Source organism: Syngnathus leptorhynchus, chromosome 10 (assembly GCF_054491065.1).
Source record: "Syngnathus leptorhynchus isolate UIUO chromosome 10, UIUO_Slep, whole genome shotgun sequence".
In the NCBI taxonomy this organism is placed as follows: Eukaryota; Metazoa; Chordata; class Actinopteri; order Syngnathiformes; family Syngnathidae; genus Syngnathus; species Syngnathus leptorhynchus.
The window spans coordinates 2,586,791-2,602,926 of record NC_141204.1 but is presented as its reverse complement, the minus strand read 5'-3'; the positions used below and the strand labels follow the sequence as shown (position 1 = coordinate 2,602,926).

Sequence of the window (16,136 nt, the reverse complement as noted above, 5' to 3'; positions counted from 1 at the left end):
ATGAAATTAAAACTATAATTCAGTATATTAAAAGCAGTTTCAAACTAAGATTTATCATTTACTTTAAAAATAAGTTTTTGAAACCACAGTAATTTCTAACATGCAGATTTTTGTTGACCAATCAAATTATTTCATACGATGACGTCACATAAACGTCATTTCTCCCATGCGGATTTTTTTGACCAAATTATTTCGGACGATGACGTCACAATGACGTCGTTCATTTTGCTAATCCACAGGTGCCCCGTCGCTAGTTTTAGCATCGAGTTGAACGAAGCAAAAAAAGACGTTTTTTTGGTCGCAATGCCTCAAACTAACGTCACACTGGTGAGAACATTTCTAAACTGTTTAATTTACTAAATGACGTACCTTGTATTGACTCTGCTTTGTTAATTAATGTCATTCGACTTGTGTACAACCATGTTTGTGATAGGTCTTGAAACGTCCAATTATGTCTCATTTATCCCACGATGTACTTTCATGTTGTTTCCATTTCAAGTTTATCCAAATGTACATTAAGGTGTATGCAATGAGTTCAACTTTGTATAAAAACGGCTCCAGTTGTCGTAGATGAGGATGCTTCATTAAAGTTAATCAATAAGAAGGTTTTTAATGGTAGCTTCCCAAAATCCAAATTCTCTCCGAGGAAAGAGGAACAAGTTAGTCACCGGAATGTCTTCATGTACGGGATCCAAAAGAAAGGCATTAACAGAGAGCGAGCGGCCATGAATGACTCACGCCAGTGGCTCGATAAAAACACGCGTGGCCGCAGACCCAACTAGCTGTCATTTCGCATTATTATTTGGGCCTTGCCCGGTCGCATCCACACACACATGCATAGTCTATTTGTCCATGTCATGATTCATAAGTTGTCATGTCGGCCGTAACTCAATTAATTTGTTTTAGCAAATGTAAGCGCAGGCTGTCTTTTAATCTATAATGGGAGATAAATAATAAGATCTACGTGCTTCTGATTTTCGAACTATTTCTGGAATTTTCTATGAAAACAGACTGATCATTGTGTTGAATCAAAATAAGACTTTTGCAAACATCTGCTTTGCTTAGGGTTGACCACAAAGGAAGCAATAATGAAGTCAGTAGCTGACTATTTTTGATCAGGTGCCTCCCTCTAGTGGACAGACCAAAATAAAACCTGCAGTGGTGTTTTGCGATGCAACCACAAGAGGATGCGCTCTGCCATCTTTTTTTTTCCCTCACTGCAGTTGGAAGCTGTCGCTTGTGTTGCGCTGTCGGCGTTGTCAACACACATTAGTGATGACGTGTCATTCAAATGATGTTCAGGTCAGCCATGAGCAGTGAAATGAGCAACTGTCCTGCCTCCAGGCTGCAAAAACAAGTCAGCGTTGTTGCTCAAGGGGCACCCACTAAACGTGCCTTCAGCTTGATTTAATGTGGCAGATTTGTGAAAGTCAGGAGTCATTTTGGCAGTACTATTTAGTCAGTCATGTCTTCAAAGTTTTATATTCCATAATATATATTCCAACTTTATTCTTTTCAAATTATGACCTCTTTCTTGTAACAGTATAAATACATTCTCAGATTGTTTTATTTCGGTCGTCATTTATGGGGAAAAAAATGAACTCTGTTAATTTTTTTTAAATGGCTGTCTGTTTACATAAATCTGTGGCGTAAGGCAGAATACTCTCTCTGCATTTTCCTATATTTTTTTTCTCTGCCCTCGTAAATGACCTGAAGTTTATTATTTAATTGGAGGCCAGCCATCCATCATCGCTCCTCTTCGAAGGCCTCCGCCTCTCACTCAGCCCTTCATCCGTGTGGTATTTGGGGTCAAAACCACCATATCCCCGCTCATTTGCCTTCCTCCTTTAATGGGGTGGTTTAGCGTACTGCCGACGGCGGTAAAAAGATAGCCGGGCCTTTTATACCTCCTGAATGGACATATTAGTGGCTAATGTCCTTAAAGAGGATTAGCGAATGGAAGGAAAGCGCCAAAGGGACGGCACGGCATGAAATAGGCAGGTGATAGCAGGAACGTCAGGGGAGCTTATGCTGCTTTGTGCGGCCTCCGGCTATGGACTGGGGATTAGCCACCATTGTGAATTCTATCTTGAGTCATTAAAATACGCAGAAGGTGTATCAATATACTGTCACGAATCTTAGCAGCAGATGAATATTTTGTTCAATATTGCGCTAAGCAGTAACCGAGTACAAAAGAGCACGTCAAGTTAAAAAGCGCATCTCTAATGGCCGCATGTTTAACTTGTGGCTGGAGGTCAAGAGTCACAAACAAACCACAAAAGTCAGCGTGTTTATTTGGTGTAACAGTTAATCTGTTTACTAGCTAAGTGCCATCCCAAAACAGACGTGGCAACCTTTGATGATGTCGAAATGGGAAAGCTGGTGATGATAAACAAGCATGCTTCTAAGTCTTTCAGACTTGTTTAGCCCCCTTTAAGCTGTTTTTTTTGGGGGGGGGGATTTGTTCATGCAGAGACGACACAGTCAGACCGGCTCAGCGCAAAATCTGCTTGAACCGCCGCAGTGTGTCGGAAGGAAGTCAAGTGGAGGGCAAGCACCCGGTCCAGGTGACCTTTACGTGGAGACATGAAACCGAAAGGGATCCGGACGAAAGGTGAGGCATTTAGGAAAAAAAAAAAAATCAGTTTGTTTAAACACCAAATCTTCCAGTGATTGTCACGAGTGTGTGTTTCTTCAAAGTCCATACCGAGGTATCTCAGACGAAGCGAGTGGCATGGCGATATAAAAGGAGCATTGTGTGCCACTTCACGCTCCATGGCCAATTGACTTCTTTTCCCCGTTCATCAAATGAAGCCTTTAGCTAAATCTGTCATAGCATTCAAAGCTGTGGGATTATCCTTGTGTTTCTGAAGGTGTTCCTTTACCGCTTGTTCAGGTGGTCCAATAACACCCCGTGCATTTTCAAAGTGCAACCTCTGTATCTTATGAAAACGCTCCCAAAGGCCGGAAGAAATCAACTATTATGTCCCGATTAAAATCAGAATGATGGGAAGCCAGTCAGTCTGAATTTTTTTTTTCCGAGCAGGAAGTTAGAGTGGCTACATTTCGACGGGAATTACGAATTGAATTGCACTTAAAACCTCATTTGTAAGACTAGAAGACTCCGTTACAGCATCTGCAGGTGTTCTTGTAGTGCACGCTGCCACCACAAGAGGGTGTAACACTTGTACGCTTCTAAGCATTTTGCAACAACCGCAGACTGGTTTGTTGGAGGTCAAAGCACTTGACTTCAATTCCTACACAACAAAAACAACTTTCTGAAACTTGCCAGGAATACAATTTTCTGGGACTGGTCTCACAAATATATTTTCCAAAGCCAAGTTTAAACATCAGAGGAAAGAAGACGTTGCAAGGCCGCTTGGCTTTGCTCGCATTCCTTTGCGTCTCACGCATAAGCGACTCGGTGACGGCGTCGGAGCGATGCCATTCAGCACATGCCTGGACGAAGCACAGCCCGGACAAAAAGACCCTTGTGCAGGTACACGTGTTCTCGTGGTCAGCAAAAAAAAAAAAAGTGTATGTCTAAACAGAATGTGACCACCGTCAACGACTGACATTGTGACTTTTTTGGATGGAGATAGTTGAAGAACCTTAAGACTTGAAACGATTGTCCGGACCCTCCTGTTACCGGGCAGAGGTTGAAAAGATGGGCACCTGTTGAAAACGACTAATAATGGGTTGTTCAGGTCTTTTTTTTTTTTTGCCAAGGAGTTGACTGTACGTTGAGATGAAAGGCTTTAATTGGAAATGATAAGCTGCTGACAGACGATGTCCGTCAGTCTGTCCGCCAGTAGCGCAACAATATCCACAGGGAGATTGGTAGATAGAAACCGCTGTCAACGAAATTCTCCGCTCTGGCCTTGCTTCAGTTGCCCCAAGCGTGCGGCGTGTCCTCTATAAACAAACAAGCATTCCTCAAGGTGAGGCCGAATCTCCGGTAGAGCAGAAATAAGATCAGAAAGTGTTTCAACTCGATCGGGCACATCAAAAGACACCTGAATATCTTTCATTCTTGGGGCCCAAAAAATGGAGGATGATACGAAAGACGCACAATGGGTTGACAGTGTTTGCTCAGCGCTGTTGACACGAGTGGAAATTAAGTTGCTTGACTCAGATATGGCATAAAGAGGCTCTTTTTTTTTTCTTTCTACCTGTTATAGACAGGCCCCTGTTATAGACGTGGAAGGTTTCCTGGCACTCTTGGACGAAAAACTGTTAGCATAGCTTGAACCCAAATCCTAGTTCATTGAATTTACTGAAAATTAACACACACTGGAAAACACTTTTTTCTCCATCTATGGTCCAACTGGGACTATTTTAGCAACTTTGAAAAAAATAATTGAGACAGACCCCTCCCAATTTACTTCTTATACACAACATTCATTTCAAAACCCTAAGCTTAACCATTAGTAGTGAGCCTAAAAATGATAAGCAAGAAAAAAACCGAATGAACTGCTGGAAATATATGCGGCCAAACATGGAGCAATAACGCAATCATTTCAAGCGGCCATAAAAGAGCCCGAACTTCACGTGGCTCCACCAGGACAGATGTCAAGAGATTCCAGCTTTTAACTGCGAGGCACTCACCGTCAGAGGGCCACCATTTAATTATGACACACAGGAAATTATCCCGGGAATGGGCCCCGGCCTTGATAAGAGACTCAAAGCCCCCTGGATGACAGCTCTGGAAACCTGAGAACTTATCACCAAAGTGGGGGTTGGCGGCCCGTGACAGGGCGCCCGACAATCTGATTGGACTGTCATCCCGGGCTCATAATTAATATATTTATCAAATTAATAACTGAAAGGAAAATCTCCCAAGCATCGGCGCTATTGTAAAAAGAGGTTTGGCAAAGGCCTGGAGGTGAACAGCGGGCAAATTCATGCGGCGGCCGCTTTCCCTTGTGGCTAATAACGCTGCTGTCAGTATAATACTCTCAAAGGTGGAGGGGGGGGGGCTCTTTTGGAGGCCATGACAGATAAATTGCCTCCCCTCCTGGACAGACTGAAACACAATTTAAAGGCAGAACAGAAATATGTAGCCGTGCGCTGACATGAATGAATGAATGAATGGTGGCTATTGTTTCAAGCTAGCATCAAACGTCAACAACCGAGACATGGCGAGTCGTTTGCATCTTTTTAACTTTTCTCTCCACTTGTGACCTTTTGTTCAGATTCCCAGCGGAGCACGTTTCACTTCTGACCCGGGGACGGCGGCGGCCCTTTCCTCGCCTCGGCAGGTGGAAGACCGCCGTGGCGGTGGGGATACTTTTATCAGGCATTCCTCGAGTACAAAACAGGAAGGAGGAGAAGCCCGATTGTAAAGGTAACACAATCATCCGCTCAAGTAGTCGCAGGAGTATCGCTTTCTTTAAGCCGCGCTGAGCACGGCACAAAATTAAGATGCCACATTTTTTACCTTGTCTCGAATGCTGTATAGTTGTTGTTGTTTTTTTGCCATCCCGCCACTTGCTATTATCGCCAAAGCCAAGTGCTTGAACATGAAAGCAAAGAAAATAAACAGGGATGAATGTTTTGGTGAGTTGGCTAGAGGTCAAACCCCGTCCCCCCCCCTTCTTGAAAATGAGGGGCCATTGAGAAGTTGCTTCCTCCTTACCTGGAATCCAACCCTGTGGGCCAGACATGACCTTTGACTCTTGTACTTGACCCCCCTCCCCTGGTCTTTGGGGAGGTCGAGACATGTTCAAACTGTGTTGTGCATCCCCGCTTGACCGCTTTCAAATCGAGATCTGAACGGATCGCCGCTGACAGTGAACTCAAAACTAACTCTTTCATTTCTGTATTTTTTTAGAGCAGAAAACTTAATGCTTGTGTTTGTTAAAAAATGTATAAGCATACAAATATATAATGTAAAAAATAAAAACAAAAAAAGAATATGATAATTATTAAAATAATAATAAATGAATAACTATAAAAACGTATAATAATACAATTAAATAAAAATAAATAACTATAGAAAACTAATAATAATAATAATCTCAATATTGAGTTAAAAAATGCAATTAGATTATTTTCAAAATCGTTCAGCCTTGGCCTGCCCAGTGACAATGACTTTTTGTTTTGGACTCTGCTCACTTTCTGCACCGACTGCCGCTGTGTAAGTGAGTGGGCAGCACAGGTGCACATTGGCGCAAAGTTACACAGAGCACCCCCTCGTCCCCCATCCCATCTCATGTGTGCTTTGTGTCCCCCCCCCCCATCCATGTTCCACAGGGGCAAAGCATATTTGTGTTTCCAGATCTTTTAAGATCTGCCCACCTGCCCCCAGCCCTTGTCGCAAACAAGCCTTCCGCTTTCCACTTTGCAGGTGGAAAGGCGCTTGAAGAGATAGCGTGAGGGTAAGTAGGGGTGAGGGCTCCCCTCCCTCTCATTTCCCCTCACCTATAGCCCCCCCCCCCCTCTACCGACCGAAGCGTTTTGCCTCTGTGAGCGCACACAAGGTGTCCATTCATGCCACACGGCCTTGGAACCGCGCCGCTCCAGCCGCCGTCTCCAGCTGAGGCAATTCAACTCGAGCTCGGGAGCGCGGACCTTTAATCTAACAGAATGTAGCAGGCACCTGAACTACTTAACCGCTGTGCTTGTTCGAGTGGGGGGGGGTAGAGGGGGGCACCGAGGCTAAGGTAACTGACGTGTAACAAAAAGCCCCGAACTTTATCCCCGGCCAGGATGAGGACATTTCCTTTCTGTTGTTCCCCACAAAGAGCAGCGGGCACAAATGAGCCGCTATCTGTGTCACCGGGAAGTGGAGAACAATTTGTTTCTATTAAACAGGACCGTCCTCATCTTCCCCGACTGACCCCCCAACGCTGCGCCCGCATGGCTTCAGAGAGCCTTGGTGCTGCCGCTCGGCGGCTTCGGCTTGAGCTCGTCTGCTCGTCCTCTCACCCAAGGCGTGAGCCGCTTCCCAGACGCGTTTACCCACATTGGAAAGTTGAGATTGGATGAGCAAATTATGGCTGCATCTGCACTTACGTAAGCATCCTGTCCTTTCTTTTCTGAGGCAATGGGATTTTTCTCAAGTCCAGCAGAGGGCAGAAATACAACATTGATCATTTTTCAACCTGCTGGACATGATGGTCATTTTATTTCCATTACAATCCAACACGTACAATGTTTTTTAAAAATATCACCCATCTTATATAATAGCTGAAATAGTTTCATAAGGAGTTGTCTGCTATTTGTGTGCAAATTGTCCATAAACTTAATTTTAAAAATATCAACAAATTAATTCATTCAAAAATAAATTCCGTTGTGAAGTGCTCACTTAATAGTTTAAATATAGTCCGAATTCCAATAATGTCTTTCCATATAACATTGTAAAAAATAATAATATATTACAATTGTTTTATTTTGCATAGTTTATAAAATATTAACGCTGGAGTGAAAAGGAATTTTGTGGCATTACAAGTACTGTAATATAATGAAAAATGTATGTATGTATGTAAAAATGTATGTTGTGTACTTGACACACACACGCACGCACATGCACACACGCGCACACTAAACTCTTTTCCCCTCCTTGACTCCATGACTAAATTAGTATTTGGACACATATGGTTCAATTCATTTACCTAATGAGCGCTCCTAAATGGTTAAAGGCAAAGGAGCCTTGATTTTCCTCTTCATCAGTCCTACCATTTCTTCACATTTTTCTCTCTTGTCCCATTTTGATTTGGGCTGCCCCTTCCCTTTCTTTGTATTGATGTCCTGGGACCCCATCTGGCTCCTTCGGAGGCGTGAAATGCACAGTAATTATTAGTAATCATCACACACCATCAGAAACGGATCCTAGTGCTGTAATTACATGATAAATGTCTGCCTAACACATGCCCTCTATTTAGCAGCCCCCCGGAGACCGCAGATAATAGACAGCTAACAGGGATCCACAGAAAAGGCCTTTCAGCGCCGCCCGGGCCCCATTGTCTGCACGCCAATACACCCTCACACGTCGTTTGCCAACAACGGAGACCCCAATCAATCCCCCTTTGCGGCCCCACCCTCGTTCCCTCACTAGTCTGCTGACCCCCACCCCCCCAAACACACATTCACACGACCACACAAAAATCCCAGGGTCACTACTAAATAGTGGGCAAGTCAATCACTAGCGCTAATGGCTCGCGAGCACAAAAGAGGAGGGATAGTGCCGCTATTTATCTGGTTAGGGTAACTTGAAAAAAAAAAATTGCTGTACCTTATGATACGATAAATGATGCAATTATTACAATTTTGATCTTTTTTTTCGTCCCTACTGCGTCATTCCCATCAGAAATGAATATGCAAAGCTCAAAAGACGCTCTTTGATGGCTTGTCGAGAAGCCAAGATTGCTCAGCTATGCTGTTACGCTTATTTTAACATTACGGTGGCAAGCTTTGGCATTTGAAAAGAGAATGGTGAGGATGAGCTGTGTGGAAAATGGGCGGGTGCTATCAGAAAGCAAAGGTGTAACGGAGGTTATTTTAGTCAAGCAAAATATAAAACATACAATATAATATAATTCATTCTAATTGAGTGTAGAAATTAAGTTGCTGCATCTCGTGCGACATATGCAAAAAAAAAAAGCGGAATCATGTTGGCAAACAACAGGGGACATTTGCCTCAAGTTTGCCTGGCAGGCAGGAAAGAACAGTGGACATGTTTATACATTAGCCAGACGCTGACTACGGAGTGGCGGCAGTTAAACAAATTCCTGGTTGACTTTATTACACCTTGTCAAAATATTAACAGCAAGTATCCTGGATTTGGTTGGACTGTTGTTGCTGATTGATTTCTCATACGACAATATTTCTCATAAAATTATTTACTAATAGTTTGGAGGTGCTCATAGTTCATACACATTTGCTTCAAGTGACCTTCATTTAATGGACGCAGATACTGAAGAAAAAAAAAAAAAAGGTGGCCTCTTTTTTTATAAATTCAGTCATCTATTTGGAAACCATCCAGATTATATGATTTTATGCACTAGAAAAAAAAATTGGCCCTGAAAAAAACATATCGGCCTATCTGTAATTATTGAGAGTGTAACAAGTAAACCGTGCCAAGACCGAGCGAACGAGCGAGCAAGCGAGCGCATTACAACCGCCAACTCGAAAGCAGCCGAGGGATGAAAAGCTTTGCGCTCTCAAACAGGGTCTTGACAATAACAAACATATCAACTATCCCCTAATTGATACGGCTAGGCGGTCGCTCATTTAATGAATCGCGAATAGCCGCCCCGGCACGGAGCGTCGTGACTGACACAGGCCGAGCATTCCGCCCGTCGGAGGCTGCCCCGGCGACTGCGCTCGGATGCGGACGTTCCCGATGAATGACGGAATGCCTCCTGATTGTTTGAAGGAGGCCGCACGGAGGCCACGCTCCATCCTTGCGCATGGCGTCAGGCGGCCAAGTGACTCACTGATAATGAAGACTTGATCAAAGAGGCGCGGCATTCCAGCGAACCTTACGGGGCAACCAGACAGAAAGACACGAAGGGAGCTTGGATGGATAATAAAGCGGGATTCACTCCAGCCTGCATAGTAATACTGGCATTAGGATTTGGGGGGGGGCGCTAAGCATATTTTTTCCTCTGAAAGAAAAACGTTGACCTGCGAGTCAGGGTAGAGAATGTAAAGAAAGCAGCTCAGCGGATATTTTGAATAGTTTGATGAACAACACAATCGGCATGCACCGCGCAAGACTGTGTTCTGGACTGTAGATAATTGAGTATGATTTTTAAGAAAAAAAGACTTATTTGTTTTGTTTTTTATGAATTCGATTTTTTTTTTATCAGGTTAAATTCGACAAGCACATATGCGACTCATTCGGCTGCCGCACTTGCCGCGGTTCGCCTCGTTATTTATCTTAATGCATATCACAGCCAGCCCCTCAACTGACCCGTAATTTGTAACTAATAACTGCTGTGGGCGGAGTGATCATAGCTTTTCATTTGCGCCGGCAGCTTTTTACTACAGCTACCCTGGCTAAAGGGCCCTTGCCGTAATTGTGAGCCATTATGAATATAGGATGTTAAAAATATGACAGGCGGAGTTTGGGTGGGGGAGGAGCGATGATTGAGCAATTAAACTTTGGCAACTTAATTACCTCTCCACAACAATACGACGATGAAGCGTTAAGCTCTCTGAACAGTATCAAACATCGAAGTGAACGAGGAGGGACGAGCTATGCCGATACCGAGCATAGATACTTTTAGTACAATAGATATCGACTCTGTAGCTACACTTAACCATACAACAACACGATAAAATTTCAAATTTTGACTTGTAGTCAAATCAGTCTCCCAAAGGCAGCGCCTCTGAATGTCTAAAAAAAAAAAAAAAAAGCGTCAAACAGATGTTGTACAGAGTAAAACAAAAACAACGGCATAAAAAAAAAAGCCTGCCTCCATTCGTCAGCCCAAGTAGGAATCGCACTATGCAAGCGCCTCATTAAGTGGCATTAAAACTGTGAAGGCTCATAATTAGCGAATAAATCCCCTCCCGTCTGAATGAATTCATCTGCGTTCCATAATTCTTCGCCACACAGACGAGCGCTGGCGCTGAATGAGTCTTTTGTGCGCCACTGTGGGAAAGCTTTTGTGAAATTACACCGCCGCATAATGACGCTAATCATAGATTAGCATTTCAAGATGGAGCAGCATATCGCCGTGTTTTCCTCCGGCTAGCCGTGTGGACGTGTGATTTAAGCAGTATCGTTAAAGCACTATACTTTCTCGTTCTCTAGGCGTCGTTCGCTCAATTTCACACATTCGTTTTGGCGGCCTGCTCGCTTCTCTCGTGTGCGATACGCTCTCGCTGTATGTGGCAAATAATCTACTCGGGCATTGTAAAAGCCTAATAGGAGGCATACGACAGCGATATGAAATCCAAGTTGCTATTCATCGGAGGCGAGTAGCAGGTGTGTGTTTGATTACGCAGCGAGGCAAACAAAGTCCAGTGCGGTGGTCTTAACGCGGGGGGGCTTGACCCCCCGATGAAAGCAAACAAAGAGAGCGATCGAGAGGCGGCGCCCGCTCCCTGTCCACTTAGCACCCAGCGACAACTTTTGCCAATTAGGACCTGTTTGTTTGATGTGACAATTAACATCGGGATGCTTGCTCATTAATCGCAGTTGTGCGTTCACCATCAAGCCCGGCCTCTTGTTTATCATCGGGCCTCTGTCTTCACTGAATTTGTCACTATGGCGTAAGCGTTTGTGTTGAATGGTTCTTTCAAGAAAGCGTACGAGAAGCTGTTAGCTTTTTATTGCTAGCGCACGGGTAAACAATGGCGCTGTGAAGCAAGCTCGGGTTGAATTTATAAAAATCAAATTGACATTGCAATGAAGAATAGAATTTTCAAATTGAAAAGCCTAAAATTGGAAAAGAAGCTTCATTTCATGTACTATAAGCTGAAACTATAAGACTAAATTATTTTTTTAATAAAAAAAATCAAAAGGGCCATAAATTACTTAGCCAATAGATAGTTTGTATAAATTTTTCACAGAATTCTTTTTTTTTTTAATGCTAGTTTTAAATTGCCCAAGCCAGTATGCCAGCATTCTGCAGAACTCCTTTGCATAAAGAACATGGAACAAGCCAACAGTCAATCATTGCCAGTCAATCATTAGCCAGTCTCTTTTGGGTGTGTAAAACTTTCAAACAAATTTAATGCAAATCAGTTCTTCTTTTTTGATAGTGAGACAGCCACACGGGCAAAAGCATACTATGGATTTTCTTTCCTTCTCTTTTGGAGTAATTGGCGTACAAAAAAATCTAACGCAGATATTTAACAGCCACTCAACCACCCACAGCAAAGCGCAGCCACAAATTGGGCTGGAATCAAATGTAAATCTCACTGCAGTTAGACAATTTATGAACCTTTTGTGTTAAGCGTGGTTAAAAAAACAACAACTAAAGTGGGAGGGGGATGTATGCTGAAGCCATTGCCACTAGGTGGCGCCCCATCTCTTCCCCAAGCCCACCAGGTCCTTCTTGATACCTCGCCCACCGACTTCATCTAAAATAGACTCATCAAGCATTACGAAGACCAGCGACGCTATGTCTGTTTTGTTTTGAACACCCTGATACAAACAGCAATATTTTAACTTGCCTGCCAATGAAAAAAAAACAGAAAAAAAAAAACTTGAGTGTGGGGTGCTCAGCACTCCCCTCCATCTCAATAAGTCATAATAATGTGTTCTGAGGAGAGAAAAGCGGCGGAGGTTGATGAAGAGCGATTCGGCCGATGAATGCTACGGCGGCGGCGGCGGCGCTGCTGCAGAAGGCCTATAGTCTCAAGCGGGGCCCAAGGCAGCAGCTGGAAGCGTAATTACAGCCCGCTGATTTATACATCATTAAAGCCTCCATATAAGTCAGCCCATTTGAAAAGAGCAGTTAAGCTACTTATACTTTTCAGGCCCCAAAAAAACAGCGGCGATTTCCTTCCCAAATGAATGTATGCCGTTCGCCGGCAAGCATATGGTATATTTCTCACCTATTAATAATTCAGGTGGAATGAGCAAAAATTAGTTGGCTCGGTTACCGCCGCGTTTGTCGCACATTAATTTGCCCGACGTGTTGTAAATGGGACTATTAGGCTGAAAACAAAGCAGAGTGAACGAGCGCGCTTTGCCGTACTTAGCCAAAGAGAGGGCCTCATTCGTACACCTGTCATTTTCAAACAAGGCTCCATTATGGTTTTTGCCCAGAGAGGATATCACACCTCTCATTGCGCCTTCTGCGGGGGAAAAAAAAAAAAGCACTCGCCTCCAAATTGTTCCAGCCCAGAACCCCGATATTTGCTTTTTCCCTCTCGTCCGTGTCAAATGGCCGCGTTTCATTCAGCGATCGAAATGCAAAGAAGCAAATAATTAGCGGTTCCTCCCTGCAAAGCCGCGGCGCTTTACATGGCCCGCTCTTTTATTCCACACAATGACTCCCCCGGTCGTAACGAAGCTTTGATTGAAATCAAATGTAGCCCTCGTTATTCGGGGCGAGCCGTAGGATACAAAAGTGAACAGGTGTTCTTTTCCATGCGTGGCGGCCAACGCGGCCCTCGACGCGTTACGCGGGCGCCGATTTTCCCCGACGCACACGCGCATTCAGCGTCAACACAGAAGGAGTCGTTCAATGAGACCGGGCGCATTGTTGCTTTAACCTTCTGCGCCGGTTATCCCTCTCACAGCGCCGAGCCTTGGCAGCTAACTCTATTGGCTTTTTGTCACTGAGCCTTGGCTTGTGCTGAGGCTGAGGGTGGGGAGCGGGGGTCTTCCAGAATAGGGGAGAACAAAAAAAAAAAAAAAAAAAAAAAAAAAAAAAAAACCAAGCAAGAAAGAAAGTCTCTTTCACATTATTTCTCATGTGAAGTGGGAGTGAGCCAGGGGCCAGAAGAGCCCTATCCCCCCCCCCCCCCCCCCCCTCAGGGTCCTTATGCTTGGCAGATCATTATAGGACGTGAAGAGGAGGCACACGACGCGGCACCCTCGAATTCCACTCGGTGACCCGACCGCTCGAGCCTTCTGTTTCTTAAGCAAGGGCTTAACAGCGAGTCAATGACCTGACCTCCCACATCCCTTGTGCCAAGTAACCATATTTTGGCCTGCTTGATGCTGATATCGGTTGAGGAGGTGCAGCAGTGGACTTCCTGCTCCAATTCTCTGAATAATGATTTCCACCGGATGACCTTTGACACACGGGAGTTAGTTGTTTGACAGGTGCAACTTTGATACAGCGGTGACTAGTTTCCTTGGCCTGGGTCGGCTTTGCTGTCACAGTAGGGATGAAATTACATTCAAGACGAGAAAGTCCGCATCGCATGTGACTATTTGCAGCTTCCAATCAAATGTAAAAAAAATATTTTGAACTGCGCTGGCAATCGCAACAATTTTCCATTTCGGAAAATAGTCCAGCGTGACATCACGGAAACCCATCAGCACTGTTTCATTCTGTATTTTCCGTGTAGACGTTTGGAAGAGACGTTTGTGTCACTCTGACAGTTTTTGTGATCTATTTTGTCTTTAACGCAGCCATTAGCGTGCGGGATGAAACCAGTCAAAAGGAGGTCATCCCTCAAATGCTTTGCTGTCGTAAATAAACCCGAGGCCGCTCGGTGGGCGGCTACATTTACAAATAAAGGCCCCGTCTCAGCAGCTCTTCCGCCACACTATCACTTCCTCCTTTTGCTTTGAATGTCACCACTCAGCGGGAGGTTTTAATGTTGCTTTTAACCCTCAGCGCCTTCTAATTACCTTGACATTTACCCTGCATTCAATCAAGTTTTTAACAGCAGATTTATCGCCGTGACTTTTTTTTTTCTTTTTGCGTCACGCAAAGCAGCGGTGATTACGCGGTTGTTTAATACGCGGCCGATACCCGTAATGTGTCTTTGGAGCGAGTGACACGGGAAAGGACAGAAATACTATTAGACGAAGTATCCGATGACTTGGGATATGAGGAGCGGAGCGGGCTAGTGAGTGCCTCTCCCTTCTTTTATTGCCCAGGTTATTATCACAACTGCCGGGGAATTGTCGAGACGGGGAGATAGGAGTGGCAACGATCCATCCGGGACTCGTTCATCACGTGGCAGCACCGTCGCCGCCGCCGCTGCTCCCCGACTAAAAATTTACATCTGCATCTGAATTAGTAACATTATTCGCCAATTTGGCGCAGAGTGAACATTGTTCCATTGAAGGTGGAATGAAATGACGAAATGAGTGCGTCTTTAATTTCCACATTATAAATCAGGGAATATCAGTCACCTGCTTGTACCTTAAGGGCGATCACATTATCCTAAGCGACATTTTATCCCGGGCGGGCGGGTGTCGCCGAGTGATCTCGCCGTGATGTGCAGTCACGCACACCGATCATGCGTCTCGAAGCAGGAAACATATTTTTCCCTCCAGAATGAGATGGCAAATATATGTCCGTCCTCTCTTGCGGTCATTTAGAATTTTCTCGGGTCAAGCGATAATAATTCCCGCAAAGGCACATCGGCATATGCTTGACGGAATACCAGGACAAAGCCACAGATTTCAAATCAAACCATCCTAATTGATGTCTTCCAAAACCGCCATCCGCTGTTTTACCTTTGAGGTCTCTGTGGCTCAGTGTCTTTAAAACTTTCCGGCAGAAGAAAACATCTTTAGCTCTTTCTCAAACAGTAGCGCTATCGTAAAAACGTGGCTCGCTAGTAATAAACAAGGTAGCAAGTTATAGTTGCACATAACCTGCTCACATTAGAATGAATGGATCGACCTTTTACTGCACTGGCCCCAAAACTCTCTGACTCTTCATCTCATTCTGGCCGCTGCCCAGAGCTCATTAAAAATGAATGTGCTCCTTAAACCCCCAACACTAGGCCTTTTCCATTAGCCAGAGAGATATGAGGGCGATAAACATTATTTGTGATCGGATATGAATCGCGCCAGGATTGGCCGCAATATCGGAAGCCGCATTGGAAAGCGATTGTGCTTGAATTCCCCTCCCCGTGTCGTCTCTTGAGATATCGCGTCTCTTGTCATTTGTTTGTCGCGCGTCATATTGAAAGCCCCAATCGCGCTGATCTAGACCAGCCAATTTGGATTTTTGTTATTCCGTCCCACTTGGTTGATTTTAAGCTGATCAGGATATTTGCCTGGCGCTCCGTCAGGCGTCCTCAATGGCCTTATCTCGCCTTTAATTACAACGCCGGCTTTGTTGCGGTGAAATTCATCAGTTTTTGTGTATTTGGCCTGGTTTTCTGTCTGCGCTATGAAAGGAAGCAAAGTCCGCTCGCTCTGTCTCCGCCTTCTTTGTATATACTGTACACACGCATTTCCATGGAAACAATAAAAAGACGTGCTTGTGATTCGCCCCTTGAGAGGCAACATACCAGACTTCTGCATTTAATATACCATTGATTGATTAGATTTATGGGACACGGCAAACATGATTGTCAATATCGCCCTTGGGAGCTATGGGAAGGAATCGTGGTTGACTTTGATTTGAGATAACACCAGTATGAATGGATTTAAAAAAATAAATAAATACAATGTAACTTTTTATGACATTTAAGATCATCTCTATTTTTTTTTTTGATGCTCCTGCTAGTTCGAGGAACATTAACCAGGATGTTTG

The 16,136-nt window shown here is 44.3% G+C and overlaps 1 long non-coding RNA gene across 1 annotated transcript in view; it reads left to right on the top strand.

Moving 5' to 3' along the window:
* Nucleotides 1–218: 218 nt before the first annotated feature.
* LOC147049906 (uncharacterized) overlaps nt 219–16,136 on the top strand; it is a 40,325-nt gene continuing 24,407 nt past the window's right edge. The window contains exons 1-3 of the long non-coding RNA XR_015067464.1: nt 219–327; nt 2,474–2,614; nt 5,196–5,347. This is a non-coding gene — a long non-coding RNA (uncharacterized LOC147049906). The remainder of the gene's footprint in view (nt 328–2,473; nt 2,615–5,195; nt 5,348–16,136) is intronic.